At 40.9% G+C, this 19616-nt stretch overlaps 1 protein-coding gene across 1 annotated transcript in view; it reads left to right on the top strand.

Moving 5' to 3' along the window:
• The first annotated feature begins 3816 nt into the window (after positions 1 to 3816).
• The window catches only part of rfx3 (regulatory factor X, 3 (influences HLA class II expression)), a 371090-nt gene continuing 355290 nt past the window's right edge, over positions 3817 to 19616 (top strand). The window contains exon 1 of the mRNA XM_067983285.1: positions 3817 to 4008. The gene's annotated coding sequence lies outside the window, so the exon portion shown is untranslated. The remainder of the gene's footprint in view (positions 4009 to 19616) is intronic.

Below are 19616 nucleotides of genomic sequence, written 5' to 3'. Positions count from 1 at the left end.
CCCCAGAGCTCAGTGTTGGGAGCACTACTGTTTCTAATTTACATAAATGACTTGGAATCAGAAACTCAATGCAAAGTGGTCAAATTTGTTGATGATACCAAACTAAAGGGGCACTGGAATTGGAAGACACAGCTCAAAAGTTATAGAATGAGTTGGATAAAATATGTAAGTGGACAAAACAATAACAGGAGAAATTTAATGGAGTATAGTACTGCAAATAGGAAGACAAATAGGGAACGTGTGCACTCCATGGATGGTGTTGAAATAGCTAAGGATGAAGCTGAAAGAGTCCTCAGACTCTTACTGGACTCAATGGTAAACACATCCAACCAATACAGAGCAGTGATCAACATAGAAAATAGAATGTTGAATATAATTCACAGGAAATTGTAATAAACTTTATAGTGCTCTGTTCAGACTGGGCCTTGGATACTGCACCCAGTTCTGATTGTGAAGACACATGGGAGGTATTCAAGCACGAGACACTGAAGAGAAGAGGCACAAGGCTGATCCCTACAGTCAAAATTTTGAATTATGAGATAAGACTGGAGAAATGTGCGCTTTTTAAGCCCAGAAAGGATGTATCGAAGAGGCAATCTTAGAGGTATAGAAGATAGTTAAGGGAATGGATAAAGTGAACCTGGAATTTCACTTTAAATTGAATTGTGAAAGTAGAAAGGGGACATAGGTTTAAGTAAGTAAAAGATTAATTTAGGACTGATATCAAGAAATTCTTATTCACACAGAGTCATCAATTTATGGAATAGACTTACAGATAGAGTAGTGGAGGCAAAAACTCTGCAGTTATTTAAGAAACAATTAGATGCTACAATGGGGGATTTTAGGATCTTTTTGATGGATGAATTTAGATGGGCCGAATAACTTTTTTCATCCATTATTACTTTGTGATAATAATCCTGGAGAAAGTGCAATTCACATTTACCTGCATGATACCAGATAAATCAGATGAATTATACGGAAAGGTTAGAACAAATGAGGGCTGTGTTATGTCAAACTGAGAAGATAGTGGGGGGAATTTAATAGAGGTGTTCATAGTGATAAAGGAGTAGACAAGATAAAAATAGCAAGATTATTTCCATTTTCAGCTAAATCAAAGGCAAGAGGCCATGATCTCAATATAAGCACTATAGATAAAGGGGGAGTTTAGAAAAAATGTTTTCATGCAAAGAATTAACAAAATGTGGAATTCTTTGCCAAATTGGTGATTAAGGCTGCATTGATTACAGCATTCAAAAAAAGTACTGTATAATTACTTAATGATGAAGAATATGAAAGGGTATAAGGAGAAAACAGGATTAGTTTGGAGAGAAAATGGATACAGTTCAGAACAGTATGAAATTTGCCATTTCGCACATTAGCCATTCTTATAGCTTTTCTGTATGAGAATCCAACATAGTACTAATTGGAGATTAGTTGTTGTATTTAGGGTTGTGTTGATTAGGAACTGGAATGAGAATGCCCATACAAAATTATTCCTCAGGCCTCTTAACAATTGGCAGAGGGCAGATTTTTCATTCTATAGGTCTGAAGTAAATTTGAACCCAGGCACAACTTGAAATAGGACAACATTTTAACCGATAGTCACTCCACCCTTGTTTATTCCGAGTTCATTTGTTCCTCCCCTTCAATTATTACTCATATCCTCGCACTTCCTCGTCAATCAGGTTACTGTTTTTCTGTTCCATCCTGAGGTTACTTTGTGTCCACCTGCACTTCCAAGCAGCCACTCCAACTTAGGATGTTGCCAATTTAATTGTATCTCCTGTATGTCACTGGCTCTTATGTTGCCTATCTCTGCCATCCCTCCCCCATTAGTACCTATCTAAATGCATTTACTTCAGCTTAAAAATAAGTGTTCAAAATTATAAAGGGTTTTGATACAGTAAATAAGGACACATTGTTTGCACTGGCAGGAGGACAGAGAACAAAGATTTTAAAGGAATTGACAAAAGAACCAGAGGAGAGATGAGAGTTTTTTTACGCAGCGTGTTGTTATGATCTGGATTGCACTGCCTGAAAGGGTGCTGGAAGCAGATTCAATAGTAACTTTCAAAAGGGAATTAGATATATACTTGAAGAGGAAAATTTTGCATGGCTATGGGAAAAGGGCCGGCGATTGGACTAATTGGATAGCTCTTTAAAAGAGGCAATGACTCGAGGGGAGGAGCGATGGTCCGAATGCTGTATGATTCTATAATGCCTAACTGCCTCTCAGCCTGAGTTATTAACTTCAATGCTGCAGTTCTCTTTACCAATACATTTGGGATAAATTTTTATCTTTAGCACTCCGGGCATAGAGCTTTGTGCACTGGGAATATGTTATTGGGAATTTGAGTGTACACCCCGATTTACTATCCATTAATTTTAACAGATCAAAATTTGTTTGTAGTACATGTCCAGATTTTTATGTTTGTTCTTGGCATGCAAATCCCTATGCTGGGAGACCTGAACATGAAAATGTATCCCTTTTTAAATTATTTACAAGACAACCGTTGTTACTATCTTAAGTAACTTCACTGCCTCAAATGCTTCTCAAACTTCTCCCTCTTCATTGCAGGTTACGATCTGTCTAATCGCTCAGTATCAACCTCCTCTATTTTTTTTTGTCTTTTTCAGGACGGGGGGAGATCATCAAAAGAAGAAATGTTAGTGCCTGGGAACAAAAGTTCTTTACACTTTTGCCAAGCAACGTTAACGTTAAGCACTCAAGTCACATGTTGCAAAGCAGAGACAGGGCATGTATAACATGGCTAGATGGACAGCAAATCTCCATCTACTTTGCTTAACAATATCTCACCCCAGCCTCAGAACAATACTCCTTTCAGCAACAATGTGGATCTTACTTCTCTAACTACTCCACCCCTTGGGTCAAGGCCTCTGTAACTGCTCCTTCTCTTGGGTCAATGCCTTTGTAACTGCTCCTCTCCTTGGGTCAATATCTCTGTAACTGGTCCTCTCCTTGGGACACTGCATCTGCAACTGCTCCTCCCCGTGGGCCAATGCCTCTCTAATTGTTCCTCCCCTCTATTGGTGTCCCTCTAAATGCCCTTGCCCTAATGAGAGTCTCCAATTGCCACCTCACTCAGGATGGTTTAACTGCTATGCCCTTAGATCAGTGTCTATCTGCCCTCCCCTCCGGTTGGTCTTATTTACCTGCCCCTGCTCTAAGATATGTCGCTATCTGCCCCTCCTCTGGTTGGTCTTGTCTAACTGCTCCACCCTCAGGTTGGTGCTCTGTACCTGCCCCTGCCCTGTTTATCTGTCCCCTTAGGTTGGTCCTGTCTAACAGCTTCTTACTCAGGTTGGTCCTTTCTAACTGCCCTAAGATCAGTGTCTAACTGCTCCTCCCTCAGGTTGGTCCTCTCTACCTGCCCCTGCCCTAAGATCTGTTTATTTGTCCCTCCCCTCAGGTTGGTCCTGTGTACCTGCCCTAAAGACAGTCTTCAACTGTCCTAAGATCAGTGTCTAACTGCTCCTCAAGTCGGTCCTGAATATCTGCCCCAAGATCAGTCTTCAACTGCCTTAAGACCAGTGTCTAACTGCTCCTCCCTCATTTGGTCCTATCTACCTGCCCCTGCCCTAAGGTCAGTGTCTATCTGCTCCTCCCTGAAGGTCGGTCCTGCCACCCTGCTCCTCCCTGCAGGTTGGTCCTGCCACCCTGCTCCTGCCTCAGGGTCGGTCCTGTCTCCCTGCCCCTGCCCCTGCCCCCGGGGTCGGTCCTGTCTGTCCCCCTGCCCCCGGGGTCGGTCTTCAGCTGACACGCGCCAAACCGCCCTCTCTCGCTCCGCCTGCCCAACGCTCCTTTTCTCTCTCGCGCAGCTCCGTACGTCAGTCTGATGACGCGCTGGGTCCGCTTCCTGCCATCAAGCGCGGTTGCAGCGCTGGGTTGAGTTATAGCAACTGTTGCCTTGTGAATAAAGCGCCGTAGTCACCGTAGTCCTGGCGACTGTTACCCACCAACAACTCCTCACAACAACAGCAACCGAGGTGAATATTATTAGTATTATTATATATCTGTAGCTACTCTCAGCCGCAAACTGCTCTTACACCCTGCACCACTCACCCACCGACAGCTCGCTCTCTGCAACCCCCTCGATCTGTTTCTTTTACCGTCTTCTCTTTCTTGCATCCTAGAAATGGTGGATCTGAATAATAAGCTGTTAATATTTAAACTGTAGAGCATGGTCCGCTCTTTTCTCAACCCTCTTTATCTTTGTGGGTTTGTAATATAAATTTTCCAGGTTGCCTCTGCTGCTGTTGTTACTATTTATTTCTGGATTGAATCTATATTTCTTGGGGGGGGGGGGGGGAAGAAAGTGAGGATTAAAAAAATATAAATTACTGCTTTTTATATATGTTTTATTTCGCCTCTCCTCGCGATTTAAGGCCGTATTTGGGTCTTGCCTGATGTCTGTTTTTGTTTTCTTTCCTTATTAATTATTTCCATCTGTATTGTTTTACAGGTTGCCGATAACGGGTGTTTTTTTTGCCTTTAACTGGTGTTTTGGCCTTTGTAATATATTATGTATATGGAAAATATAAGTGTTTTTGTAAAAGGTATTAGTTTTTGGAGCTGATGCGTGTTAATGCCCAGGTCTGTGTGTTTGCAGAGGGTGAGGATGGTTGTTGATGTCTTTCTTCCCCCCCCCCCCCCCTCCCTTTACGTTTTTTTTCCTGGTTTGTTGGTTATATTTTCCCAGATTGCTGCTCTGTGTTAGTTATTTTATTTGCCTTGTTTGAAAGATGTTTTATTAAAGTGTTGATACAGGGAGTGTACATGGCAGTTAAGTGTTGGTGAATGTGGTAGATGAGGTGTTTGCCCCCGGGCCTTGTGTAATATTTGACGGTGTTGGATCTCCTTGGGGTGGGTTTATTTCTCTCTGTCCGGATCCCTTTAGTGGTCATGGATTTTGGGGGCATTTCTTTTGAGTTTTTAAAAATTAAAACCGGGCAAAATGGCGATGAGTCGGTTAATAAAGAAGAGATTTTAATTATGTGTTTATATTACATTTTTAAAAAAATCATTGATTGATTAAAAAGCGAATGTTTCGCCCACTTTTTAAAACAAAAAAAATCCTTGCCTTTTGTGAAATGGAAAAGGATGTTTAAATAACATCGATATTTGCTTTCCTTTGGAAAGTGATAACGTTTGAGATCGGATTGAACTCTGGGCGAAGATCAGTTTGATGACGGCTTCTTTTCGAGGAGAGGGGCTGGGATTGATTTTATTTGTTTTATGTGGCTTTTTGACAACAGATTGGTATCGATTGATCTGTTATCTAGACGCCTGGAACAGAGATGTTTCAGTTTTATTTTGTTTTATTTACGAGGGAGATGGTGTTTAATTTCGACTTTTAATAGGTGATTTGTTTCGGGGGAGGAGAACAGGTTTACGATATTTTAAATATTCCAAAAGACGGGGATATTTTCTTTAAATTTATGAATGTAAAGTTTTTATCTTTACATACATCTGTTATCAAATCAATGCAAGATTGAGTAATTATTTTTAAACCGATATATATATTTTAGAATTTGTAGTGAATTGTATCGAAATCTTATCAGCACTTTGTTAACTTTTGTCCAGCGTTGTTTTCTCTGCGTAATTTTTTTTAATGTGGTTTTTGTTTTGTAAGTTACGTTTTCTGTTGAAAGATTTTAAAGACATTTACCATGAGGGAATTAATTATGTTATTTGTGGTGGATTCAGTGAAGTTTATTTGTATTTTGATTTACTTTCCAACATATTATTTATATTGAATTCATGGATATATTCAATCGAACATTTAATTACTGTAGCTAGCTTTATTTGGGTTCAGGTGTTTAACCCATTGATATTTTTTTGTTTCACACAAAACTTTGATGGTTGAAATACAAATGCATAATTGAACCTTACTAAGCTGTAAAAGCTCAATTGAATGTGAGAGGGTAGAACTGTACTTGGTGTGTATAAATACTGTTATTGTATGCACACCACTGTGGCCTTCCATTGAAGTCTCAAGTGAAATGACCCATTTTTAGCTTGAATGACATTGTTGCATAAAACTGAAGAAGAAACATCAATGATAGGTAAATGTGCAAAGTAAGGTAAAGCAATGCCATTTGAAAAAGCTTCCAAATATTATTTGGCTTTTATGTTATTGATGTGTAAGAACGCATATAAAATTTTAAAAACTCAACTTGAATAAATACACAAGCATACAGCTTTTATTGGTGGGGAATGCAAGACTGTGTTTTTAAAAAAAAATTAAAGCACTGATTCTTTGCAGAAGTAATGTAGCAATTATCAGTTTTGTGCTTGTGATAGGCAGAGCCTCTGCTGGTTCAGCTTTTGCTCCATGGTAGCCACCAGAATTAAAGGGAAAAAGACAAGATATTAATTGTAGCTGGGTTTGGAGGAATTACGGTATTTAAAATTATGGATTTGGTTTTGCAAACGTGTCAATATTAAAAAGAAACTAGAAAGAAAGTGTATTATCCTTGGCATATGTAAATTATAACTGTGCTCATAATATTATGAAACATTTTAATATTCAACATTTTTGCAACTTTTGTAAGAGAACCAAGTAAAAGAACTCAAAGGTTGTTTTAAAATAAAAAGGGTGGGGAAGACCTGCTTCATTTATTGTTGGGGCAGCCTTACTGTGATAAATTGTGAATTGATACCAATATGCTGTAGGAAAAAAATCACACTTGTGTCATTATGCTTCTTGGAATACTCATAATTCATCATCTAAAATTACTTGCATCACTAGTTACAGACTTGTAATAGTACTTTAATCCAATGTTGTATAGCACAAAATGTTCCCTGCAGAGATCTGTTTGGATGACTGAATTCTACAGTTGTATTGCTGGGTATTTTTCAGTGTTCAAATGTACAACAAATTTGCAAATCCACCATTATGCTTTATTAAAATTGTATTAACTACATTGCGTTTTAGTTGTGGACAAGTTTTTTTATTTGCTAGTGGATTGCAAAAATCATGATGGCAGAAATTCGTTTTGGCCAAGTTCACGTGCGAGTGCTTACTGAGTTCGTATTACATTCTGATATGTGCTATTTGTGTGCATGCATTAAAAAGTTTATTTTAAGTCGGTTAACATCCACTTAAGTATAACACGTACAGGAGTGTAGTATGAGGTCGTTAAGCATTTGTATATGAACTTTGTCAAGTGGAATTTCTGTTAAACTCTACACTATTTTTAATTTTAAGTTCAACAGCCAAACTATCAAAATATAGAGTTATGCTGATTAATTAGGCAGATGAAAATACAGTGAAGCCTTTATTGTATGGGCAGTCAGCAGTTTGGAGAGTGACAGGAAGTTTGTATTCTAATATATAGCTATTGATGAAAAAGCAATGGCAGATTCAGTGATTTGAACCCAAAAATAGATTTGAGTAAAATGTCCCATTTATACATCGCTTGTGCTGTCTCCAGTGCAAGTGCAATGCAGAAGCTTTGGCTTTGAAGCAAAAGACTTTATTCCCGCTCATTACAGTAATTACTGGTTTGAAGTGCATTCGAATTACATAGGCACTTTTGGACATGTTGGAGTTGTAAATCGTGGCAATTTGGTGAGTAGCTGAAAGAGTAAAAAAATCAAAATGGCTTTCTGGATTCCTGCCATGTCGGAGACAGGATTCAGGAATCCAGTCAGCAAGTTCTTTTGGCGAGCTTTTGGATTTTGTAGTGTTATTTTCGACCAAGTATAACACTAATCTTGGTCAAGTTTTGAAGGTGTATTTTGGGTAGCCTAAGTACTAAAGTGGCTGCCCATCTCTTCATAACTAGACCACTCCTCTCTACATAACTGTGATGGCAGCTTCTTCATGTTGTGTTAGTTTAGGAGTGAGAATCCCAGTGGTTCCATAGAAATTACAACACGGGATCAGGTCATTTGACCCAATCAGTCCGTGTTGGTGTTTATCCTCTGCATATAATAGTCCTAATTCCATGTTCCCACACCATATTCATTTATTCCCCTTTCCTTCATCCACCTATCTAACCTATTCTTAAACATTGACATGGTCTGTGGTTTAAACAGTAACTCTGGCAGTGCATTCCACAGCCTCTTAATCTTCTGCATATATATAAAAAAATAGTTTCTCTCGCACTCTGTCCTAAATCTCTTCCATTTAATCGTATACCTATGTCCATTCTTCTAAACCCCTCAATCACTCGAAACAGCCTGTTTCCATCTACTATGTTCTATTCCTTAATAATTTTTAAAAACTGCTAGGGTTGTCCTACGAGGAGAGATTGAGTAGAATGGGCCTATTTCTCTGGAGTTTAGAAGAATGAGAAGTGATCTCATTGAAACGTATAAAATTCTTAGATGGCTTGACAGGGTAGCTGCTGAGAGGCTGTTTCCCTTGACTGAAGAGTCTAAAACTAGGGGTCATAGTCTCAAGATAAGGGGTCGGCCATTTAGGACCAAGATGAGGAAAAATGTCTTCACTCAGAGGGTTGTGAGTCTTTGGAATTCTCTACCCCTGAGGGCTGTGGATGCTAAGTCGTTCAGTATATTCAAGACTCAGATCGATGGATATTTGGATGCTAAGGGAATCAAGGGATATATGGATAGGGCGGGAAAGTGGAGTTGAGGTAGAAGATCAGCCATGATCTTATTGAATAGCGGAGTAGGCTCGAGGGGCCATATTCCTGCTCCTATTTCTTATGTTCTTAAATCATCCCGTTATCTCCTCTGTTACAACAAAAGCTGCCCCAGTTTTCATCTTTCTTTGTATTTCCTCATACCAGGCAGCATTCCAGTGAACCTGCATTGTACCCTCTCTATTGCCTCACATCTTTCCTATACTGTGGGGCCTAAAATTACAATTGTGGTATTACTAAGGTTTTATACAGACTCACCATTACATCTCTATTATTATATTCTGGCTAATAAACCATTGCCCCATTAACTTTCTTGATGGCCTTATCAACTTGAGGTACTGCTTTTAATGCCTTGTGAATGTGAACTCACAAATCCTTCTGCTCTTCCACATCAACCGGCTTTCTCACATTCAAACTATAATTTTTACTTTTTTAAACCAATATATACCACCTTACTTTTGCTGACATTGAATTCCTTCTACCATTCTTTTGACCATTCCACCATCTTATCAGCATCTCCTTGCAGCTTCCTTTGGTCCTCAGAATTGTTTACCATGCCTACTATTTTAGTATTGTCTGCAAAATTGGACACCACTCCCTATAGTCCTGTATCCAAATCATTGATGTACATGGTAAACAGAAGCATTCCCAGAACAGAATTGCTTGGGACATTGCTACCTACTTCCAACCATTGGTGTTGGATCAGGCCCTGTCATTTCTTCCAAGAGGAACTTTACTTGGGAGTACAGGAATGGGTGTGATTGGAAATGGTTGTAGAAAGTAATCTGCATTTGGTTGATAATGCGAAGTTCTCTGCTGGACTCCTGCAGATTTAACTCATCCAAGAATATTACCTGGAAGTGCTGGACATTTTTATTGCTTTGAAATGATGATACTGACTTCAATTATACAAAACCAATTATAATTGTACCTAACTTAGTGATTAAAAAATTATAAAGCGTAATTTGAGAAATGCAACTGGGATGCAGGGTGTTATTTTCATTCAACAATAGTTTTTGAATAAAGTAAGAAAGTTTTAGTTTCTTTTATTTTGGCTGACAATATTACCATAATGCTTAAAGGATGAATGTAGCAAATAGTTCTGTATTAAATTGAGTAATAGTGAACTGTTTTGATCTTATTATCTTTACTTTCATAGGGGAGAGGAGAATAATAGCATTTTGAATAAATATATACTTGTGCAACACCTTCTGCCTCAAGGAGAATGTTGGAGGGAACACTTTCAACATAAAGCACCCCCACCTACCACTTTGTAGTATTTAGACAATATGTTAAAAACTCCTACCTGGTAGGAGATAGTCCTAGTACTAATTTTCTTTTCCCCTCCCTTTGGCGACCCTTCACTGAGCTGATTTGTTGATGTCAGCAATGAGGATTGTCAGTGAGGAAATTGATAGGGATACTATAGATTGGCTTGGATGTCAGTCGCTGGACATCCCAGCTGGTAAAATTTAATACCTGTCCGGTACTGGTTTGAATGCCTTCTGGGTGGCATTCAAGACTAACTCAGATGTTAATCTACAAGGATTCTATATGGAGTCACTCCTCGAAAAGGTGAGACTCAAAATCGAAGAAGATTAAACCTATAAATAGCTTCTATTGGTTGGAAGTATTTTTTTTTATCATTTTCTAGAATGCCGACTATACCTAGATCGGAGGAGGTCTTCACACTGAAACTGCTCTTTTAATTGTGCAAGAAAGTAAAGTGCTGGTTGCTCACTTGCTAACTTTTTAATGTAAACAAATCTCACATCATAATACATTTATTTGTGTAAACCATACATTTGTATAATCTTTTGGCCATCAGATTGCTTTCCACTTGTTTAGTTATGTTTTTTTAATCACAGTTTGGTCTCCTGATCTAACCAACCCAATGAAAATCTCCTCTGAGATGATGCACAGGGCAGCAAATTGCAACTTTCTTGGGTTAATAATTGAAAAATAGTGCATCATTATTACAGGCCTTGTGCTGCTTTCCAGACATTCTTTAAAAATTGTAGCAAAATACAGACATTTAAACACCTGTACTGAGGGACTGATCCTCAAATTGTTTTAGTGGAGATGCTTAATTGCATAAAAGTCTCCAGTCTCAGAATTATAAAAAAGACCATGCATAATCTTGGCATCCTGTCCTAAACTGAGCTTGCACCTGCACAACATCATCCATGTCTGCTTCTGTATCAGCCCCATTACCACTGAAACCCTTATCCACGATTTTGTTACCTTCTAGATTCAACAATTCCAATTCCCTCATTTCTGGTTTCTCGTCCACAAACACCAACGTGTCCAAAATGCAGCCACTCGTATCCTGTTTGCACTTCACTCCAGTCTTTGCTGACGTACAGCGGTTCCCTGTCATATTAAATATAAACTGAAGCTGCTTTGGCCCCGTGCTCTGGAACTCCCTTCTTAAACCCCTTTTCCTCTCCACTTCTCTTTCCTTTTAAAAGCTATCTCAAAACCCTTCTTTTTGACTTGGCTTTTGGTCACTAAGGCCTCTGTTTTGCTGTCCAAGTTTCATTGGGTTCTTTTTAAAATATTATCGGTGCAATATAAATGCAAGTTATTGTTAAGCAGCTAATGTGAAACACAATGTACAGTACAGGCATGGTAGTGGTTCAAAGATGCATGAGCACTGTGCATTGCGGCTTTTCCCGAATCACAGGAGTGTGAAATATGTAGCACCTGAAATGCAAGCAAATGTAGTCTTGCATTTCTTGTCACTTCTTGCTTTGACTTTGAAAATACCACTTGCTCTTGCACTTTGAATTAATATTGCTGTTTAATTTTACTTTGCAAATTTTGTTTCAAAAATAAACTAAAATTGTGGTTCAATATGGTAGAAAAAACACTAGTATTAGGAGCTGTTTAACTAGGGTAGCCCGTTGATATAATGGTACACATCTCATTTCCAATAATGTTCTTTAGAAAGCTGCCTCCTAGGGGCTTTATTTGGGGAAGTGGAGAAGTCTATGAGCCAAGATACTTTGGGTTACACCCTGCTATTTGAGGTTGTGCTATGAAAAATGCATCATCCACTCGACTTGGTAGATGGGGTCTCATGTTAACAGTGGCTGAAGGATGGAACTTCCAACAGTTCAGTGTCCCTCAGTATTGCAGTGTGGTGACAGTACTGGGTGTGAGTTCAATTTTTGCAAAGTGGGGCTTGGACTTTCAACTTTGTGACCAGGACATGATGGCATAATCATTTGGGGTTTTACTATAGTCACAGCAGTGTTTTACTGTGCAGTTTTTAAAATCATTTGTAATTTTTCCTTAATTTATGTTGGTTGTATGTTGCAGATTTTCCCTTCATTCCTTAAAGCTTCTCAATGGAAATGAGATTTTTTTTTATTATTCAGTTGAGAGTTCTTCCCATGTTACTCCAAATTGATATTCTGCTTTGAATTCTGTGCTCCTTCGAAAAGAAAATGTAAAAATTGAGTAGTCCTTATGCTTCATTGGAAGCCAACAACGTTGAAGAATTTTCAGGCTGACTTTCACCCATAGAGTTTGTTAGTAGTGCATATTTGAGATTCTCTGCACAGTTATTAGGATTAAGAATAATTTGTACCTCCTCTAGTGCATTTTGTCCTTTTTGCTCTCTTCCTTTATTCAGATGTGCTTTTAATCATACAGTCAACGTACTGTTTAACTCTGACAGCTTGGATGTTTTTTCTAGCTGTGACTATTGGCATAAAGAAAAAATAAAGACTTGCATTTATATAGTGCCTTTCATGGCCGTAGGATGTCCCAAAGCGCTTTACAGCCAATGAAGTGCTTTTGAAGTGTAGTCTCTGTTGTAATTTGGGAAACGCGGCAGCCAATTTGCATGAATCAAGGTCCTACAAACAGCAATGTGATAATGACCAGATATGTTTTAGTGATGTTGCTTGAGGGATAAATATTGGCCAGGACACTGGGGAGAACTACTCTGCTCCTCTTCAAGTAGTGCAGTTGGATCTTTTATATCCACCTGAAGGGCAGACAGGGGGCCTCTGTTTAATGTCTCATCCGGAAGACGGCACTTCCGAAAGTACTGCACTTCCTCAGTACAGCACTGGAGTGTCAGCCTAGATTATGTGCTCAAGTCTCTGGGGTAGGGCTTGAACCGACAACCTTTTGTCTCAGGTGAGAATGCTACCACTGAGCCATGGCACCTGCAGTCTTGAGTATCTGTTATGACATTTTTATGATGATTACATATAAAATTTGTCCCTAGAATTCTGCTTGGTCATTGAATAGAATATGGCATGATAACATTTGAAAGGAACAGGGTGGAGGTAAAATATTGGAAGGAAGAAGGAAAAAAGTGAAAATATGTGGAATTGTGGTACATCTGGTAGAAGAAAAATATATTTGTCTGGCATCTGGCACCAGCAAACTGAATGGGCAGATTAGTTTGTTTTGTGAGTAAAATGGAAAGACCGCTTTGTTTTCCAGTTTGCAAGACTAACAGACAAGCAACAGATTATACCATATTTTAAACTCTAATTTTTATATCAGGCCCAGTGATCTGAGGTGAGCCCAGTAATGTTTAATCATTAGTGTGTAACTGATACCAAATTTCAGACATCTGTTGCTCTATGGGTGAGAGTTAGTCATATGTCTGAGTATCCAGTGGACACATGATGCTCCAATTATATAATGTAGAAAGGATCAAAGTAGTCCAAAATGGATGACTCATCAATACAATGAAAACGAAGTTTGGCGCAGTATTGATTTTCGCCACTAAATTGGTACATTTAGTAACTACCATATCCTTATAGGCAAAGCATATGGAAGACATCTGGAGCAGACTGTAATTACGATACCATCTTTTCTTGTTGCTTCACTGAATTTTTTTTATATTAAGGAACCTGTTTGCCAAGGCCCATACTTGTAGCACATCACCAAGGATAAAAAGAGTAGAAGAGGAGTTACAACTAGATGTAGTGATTAAATGACACTCAGCTTGAAATTTGAAGTCTGTAGATTGTAGGAGGAAGGAAAACCTGAAGATGTTCCACTGTATTAAGATCCTGGAAAAGCGTGAATTGAAGTGGAAGACAGTGCAGTAAGTCGCTATTTTAACACAGTGAGGATGCAGGAAGAAGGAAGATTATGTATGGCAGTTTATTTGCAGATTAGGAGCAGCAAGAGAGGACCACATTAATATGGGTACGGATACAGAAAGGTATTAAAAGTCATGGGGCGGGGAGGAGGAGGAGCAGCATGATTGCATATCAGACAATATATTTTTTTGTATCCTGCATGGATTGCTAGTTTGAGTCTTGGATCAGACAGTGGTTGGTTGTTTTATGGCTTGAATGAACTGTGACTTAGAATTAGTGAAAGTAAAAATGTGAGTACGAGCTTTTTTTTACATGGTTACAGCCTACTGATATTAAATGGAACTTTGTGTACCTACAGATAAAATCTCATCAAATAAATGGACCAAGTTGCTCAAGACCAGTTAAAATAAGATCCCGTAGTTTTGCTCAGTTATTCCATGTACAAGGAGAAATTTTCAGGGTTTTACCGTGGAAGATTTACTCATGGCTATTCATCTCTCAGGGCATGACGAAAGTTGGAGTGGATTCAGTATAATTAAAATTGTACATGTTCTTTTGAATTGAGTTCTCCTTGATAGGCTGAATCGACTTTTCTCATTCCATACTTCATTAAATACAACAGTCTTTTATTTGCATGAAAGACCTACATGATGTGTTCACGAACTGTAAGTCTTGCACAGTTGTGAAGAAAGCACCATATTCAATCATCTTGGATGAGTTATTTAGTTAGTATTGTCCGAAATACAAACAGAATTCAATTTTAAGTGTGTTGTTTATTATCCATCATGAATCTATTTCTTGCCTGGTGCTTTTGGCTGTTTATTAAGTATAATCATTCTTTAAATTGGCTTAAAAAATTTCCATTGAATGAATTCTGTTCATTTGATTAGCAAAAATGCCAAATATTTGTCTGAGCATATTTTTGCAATTAAACGATAATATATTAATGCAAACAGTAATGCTGGTTAATTCCATCTGGTGTGCAGACTTAGAATTGAGACATCTTTCTAGTTGAAGGGTTAATTGTTGCTGCCTTGATGTTGCAAACGGGAATGTAAGCGTGCTGTTTCAGCTGAATTGAACAATATTGTATAAACATACGAACATATGAATTAAGAGCAGGAGAAGGCCATTTGGCCCCTTGAGCCTGCTCTGCCATTTGATAAGATCATGGCTGATCTGATTGTGACCTCAACCCTACTTTCCTGTCTACCTACTATAGCCTTTGACTCCCTTGTTAATCAGGAATCTATCTAACATAGCCTTAAAAATATTGAATGACCCTGCCTCCACCGCTCTATGGGGAAGGGAGTTCATGAACCTCTGAGAGAAAAAATTTCTACTCATCTCCATCTTAAATGGGAAACCCCTTATTTTTAAACCCTTTATTTTTGTGCCCCCTAGTTCTAGTCTCTCCCACAAGGGGAAGCATCCTCTCAGCATCTACCCCTTCAAGTCCCCTCAGGATCTTATATGTTTCAGTAAGATCACCTCTTATTCTTCTAAACTCCAATGTATATAGGCCCAAGTTGTCCAATATTTCCTCATAAGATAACCCCCTCATCCCAGGAATCAGTCGAATGAACCTTCTCTGAACCACCTCTAAAGCAATTATGTCCTTTCTTAAATAAGGAGACCAAAACTGCACACAGTATTCTAGATGTGGTCTCACCAATGCCCTGTACAACTGTAGCAAAACATCTCTACTTTTATATTCCATTCTCCTTGCAATAAATGACAACATTCCATTTGCCTTCCTAATCACTTGCTGTATCTGCATACTAACTTTTTGTGATTCATGTACTAGTACACCCAGATCCCTCCATACCTCAGAGTTCTACAGTCTCTCTCCATTTAAATAATATACTGCTTTTCTATTCCTCCTGCCAAAGTGGACAAGTTCACATTTTCCCACATTGTACTCCATCTGCCAAATTTTTGCCCACGCACTTAACCTATCTATATCCCTTTGCAGACTCCTTGGGGGTGATTTTAGGAGGCAAATGTGGGTGCGTTGGGGGCAGAGGGGGTTCCGAAAATAGCGCAAATCCCGTTCGGGTTCGGAGGCCAGCTCCAACCCGCCTGCTTCCGAGTTTCCCAGGGACCCACCTGTGTGCGCAGGGACGACCCGAAAACTGAAGACCCGCCGGCAATTAAAGCTGGTGGGATGACAGTTATAGAGCCAAATGTACCTCATTGAGGTACTTAAGGCACTTTACCTGTGACAGAGTAAGTGATTAGAAAGATTTTTAACTTACCTGGGCGGCTTGCCCACCGCTTCTGATTCACGCCAGGTGAAACCAGGTGTGAAGGGCCGGATCAGGGAAAAAGAAACTAAATAAATTAAATGAAAAAACATGCAATGAAATGAAACACTAAGGGCCCAATATTAGGAGGGTGACGGGTTGGCAGCGGGGGGGTCGACTGGGCGCGTGGGTAACGCGCCCAGTGAAATCGGGGTGCTCCACACGCAATCACAGTTTGATTGAAGGTACTTACCTTTGCTTCCGGGTTTCGCGCTGGAAAGCTGCGCAGTGGGCGGACTGCGCAGGCACATCATAGGCTGTCAGCTGGAGGAGCCCTATTTAAAGGGGCAGTCCTCCACTGACTGATGCTGCAGAAAATATGCAAAATTACAGCATGGAGCAGCCCAGGGGGAAGGCTGCTCCCAGGTTTAATGATGCCTCACTCCAGGTCTTATTGGATGGGGTGAGGAGGAGGGGTAGGACAGAGATCTTCTCCCCAGCGGACGGGAGGAAGTGGCCTGCCTCTGCCACAAAGAAGGCCTGGCTCGGGGTGGCAGAGGAGGTCACCTGCACCACCAACGTATCACGCACCTGCATACAGTGCAGGAGGCGCTTCAATGAACTAAGTAGGTCAGCCGAAGTGAGTACATTTACCCATTCCCCTACACTCCATTTGCCACATCACCGCCCCCACCCCACATCTCCTTCTGCACTGCCAACACTATCACATCACTTCTCACACCCACTCAAACCTCATCCTCATCTTACCTGCACTTACTCACCTCACCAGTACTCATCCCACCACTACCACTCAACCCAATCCTCATACAATCTCATGGCTCTGTCTCATACTCACCCTCTCATGCATCTCTTTCACGGTCAGCCTCACTCAACCTGCCACTATCTGTGCTGCAGCCACAGGGCATGCATCACATATGTGCAGTAGGAAGCGTAAGGCAAACGTGTCGTGGGCATGAAGGGGATGCGCAAGGGTGTTTGAGGGTTTGTCGTGGTTTTTACTTATATTTAATTTCTGATCAACTCACATTACATATTATATTGTCACCACTACTGCCACGTCTTTGTGAATCTTATCTGTTGGGTGCAATGATGCCCTTTCCTGAGGATCACAATGAAGACCCACAACTGATGCCACCCATTGTGTCACTGCAGAGTGGGTGTAGGTGTATTTGCAGGGCTGTTTTGTGCAGATGACTGAGAGACGTCGGCGATGTCCCCGGTGGCACCCTGGAAGGATGCGGAGAAGAAGTTGTTGAGGGCAGTGGTGACTTTGACAGCGACAGGTAAGAAGATGGTGCTCGGGCCAGCCAGGAGCAGCTCGGCATGAAGGAGGCTGCAGGTGTCCACGACTACATGTCAAGTGACTCTGAGCATCCGTGTGCACTGCTGTTCAGAGAGGTCCAGGAAGCCTCGGTCTGTGGACCCTTGGCGAGGGTCGTGCCTTCTGCGATGCATCTCTCTCTACTGTTGCCCTCCCTCCTGCTGTGCAGGTGGATGTGTCACAGCACTGTGTTGTGGAGCTCCACGTGTCAGAGGTGGACGGCGTGGCCGGCGAGGCTGGTGATGCTGCTCGTCCTCCGAGGAGGTCATGACTGCAGCTACAGCGGCCCCCATCCGGAAGATATACGTTTGAGGGAGTCCGCAAGGTAGGTAAATGTGTCTGCACACCGGGGTAAGTGTGCAAGTTTGTGAATTTTATTGTTAGGAGGAGGATGGCGGAGGCCAAACTTTGTCCAAAGTGACAGAGTGGCCTCCTGCAATGAGTGAGGGTCTTTCCCCCCCCCCCCACCACCTGTCAAATGGACCTTTGCAGCTGCCACAGGCTGATGGCTGCAACACGTCCATTTCAGTGGGAGTGTTTCCCCCAGTACGGGAAACAGTCTCAGTTGCTTTGAAAATCCCACCCCTCCTAAAATATCAGGTCAAACAGGTCTGCAAACAACCTGAAGTACCTACTTAATTACTTTAAGTGGCATCCCGCCCCGGGAATCCCTGATTTTCGGAGCCCCCCCACCACAAACCCGCCAGCTCGGGGGTCCGAGAATCGAGCCCTAAATGCATCTACCTTTGACACCTGCTCCGACGTCCGATGTCTCCCGCTCCGATGTCCCCCCTCTTCACCCTCCCGATGTGTCCCTCCCCCCCCACCCTCCGATTTTCCTGTCCAGCACCGGATGACATCTGGCTCTCTCTCTTTCCTGCCGCCCCCCCTCGCGTTGCAGCTCCTGATGGCAGCCAGCCAGTCAATCAGGCTAGCTGCCAGGCGCAAAGCCCGGAGAGGGCGTTAACCACTATCAATCAACGTGCGATCGTGTCGGAAAGGGTAAGTTTGGTTCATGTGGGCTTGCCACATGCCCAATCCCCACCCACCCCGCCCCGCTGCCAACCCGCCTCCCCACTAATATCAGGACCCTTATGTCCTCTTCACAACCTACTATCCTACCTACCTTTGTGTCATCAGCAAATTTAGCAACCATACATTCAGTCCCTTCATCCAAGTCATTGATATAGATTGAAAATAGTTGAGGCCCCAGCACTGATCCCTGTGGCACTCCACTCATTACATCTTGTCAACCTGAAAATGACCCATTTATGCCTACTCTCTTTCCTGTTAGCTAACCAATCCTTTATCCATGCTAATATGTTACCCCCTACACCATGAGCTCTTATTTTGTGTAGTAGCCTTTGATGTAGCACCTTGTCAAATGTCTTCTGAAAATCCAAGTACACACATCCACAGGATCCCCTTTATCCACATTGCTTGTTACTTCCTCAAAGAATTCTAATAAATGAGTCAAACATGATTTCTCTTTCACAAAGCAGTGTTGACTCTGCCTGATTGCATTGAGATTTTCTCAGTGCCCTGCTATAACCTCCTTAATAATAGATTCTAGCATTTTCCCTATGACAGATGTTAAGCTAACTGGCCTGCAGTTTCCTGCTTTCTGTCTCCCTCCTTTCTTGAATAGAGGAGTTACATTCGTTATTTTCCAATCTGATGGGACCCTTCCAGAATCTAGGGAATTTTGGAAAATTAATACCGATGCATCTACTATCTCTGCAGCCGCTTCTTTTAAGACCTTCGGATGAAATCCGTCAGAACCTGGGGACTTGTCAGCTTTTAGTTCTAATAATTTTTGCGGAACCCTTTCCCTGGTGATGGTAAATGTTTTAAGTTCCTCCCTCCCTTTCACCTCTTGAGATTTCAAATAATTACCATAGTTCTCAGGGTGAAGCCAATCTCCTTAAGAACCAAACCAGACTGGTTGTTTTGGGGGGGTTGTGCCTTACAGTTAGAAAACACACACACACATATTCTTGTTAGAATATAAAGCCGACATGTTAAAAACACCTCTGAACATCGTAACATAATCTTGAAGATGAGAATGATTTTTCTTTAGTGGTGATAAAGATCAGAAAGTGCTGGTTTGTGTTTTTGTCAAATGATCTTTGCTCCTGGATTCATAGAATTACATAGAACGTACAGCACAGAAACAGGCCATTCGGCCCAACAGGGCCATGCCGGTGCATATACTCCATACGAGCCTCCTCCCTCCCTCCCTACTTCATCCAACCCTATCAGCATATCTTTCTATTGCTTTCTTCCTCATGTGTTTATCTAGATTCCCCTTAAATGCAT

This window comes from Heptranchias perlo, chromosome 4 (genome assembly GCF_035084215.1).
Source record: "Heptranchias perlo isolate sHepPer1 chromosome 4, sHepPer1.hap1, whole genome shotgun sequence".
In the NCBI taxonomy this organism is placed as follows: domain Eukaryota; kingdom Metazoa; phylum Chordata; class Chondrichthyes; order Hexanchiformes; family Hexanchidae; genus Heptranchias; species Heptranchias perlo.
This window is presented reverse-complemented; position numbering and strand designations above follow the sequence as displayed.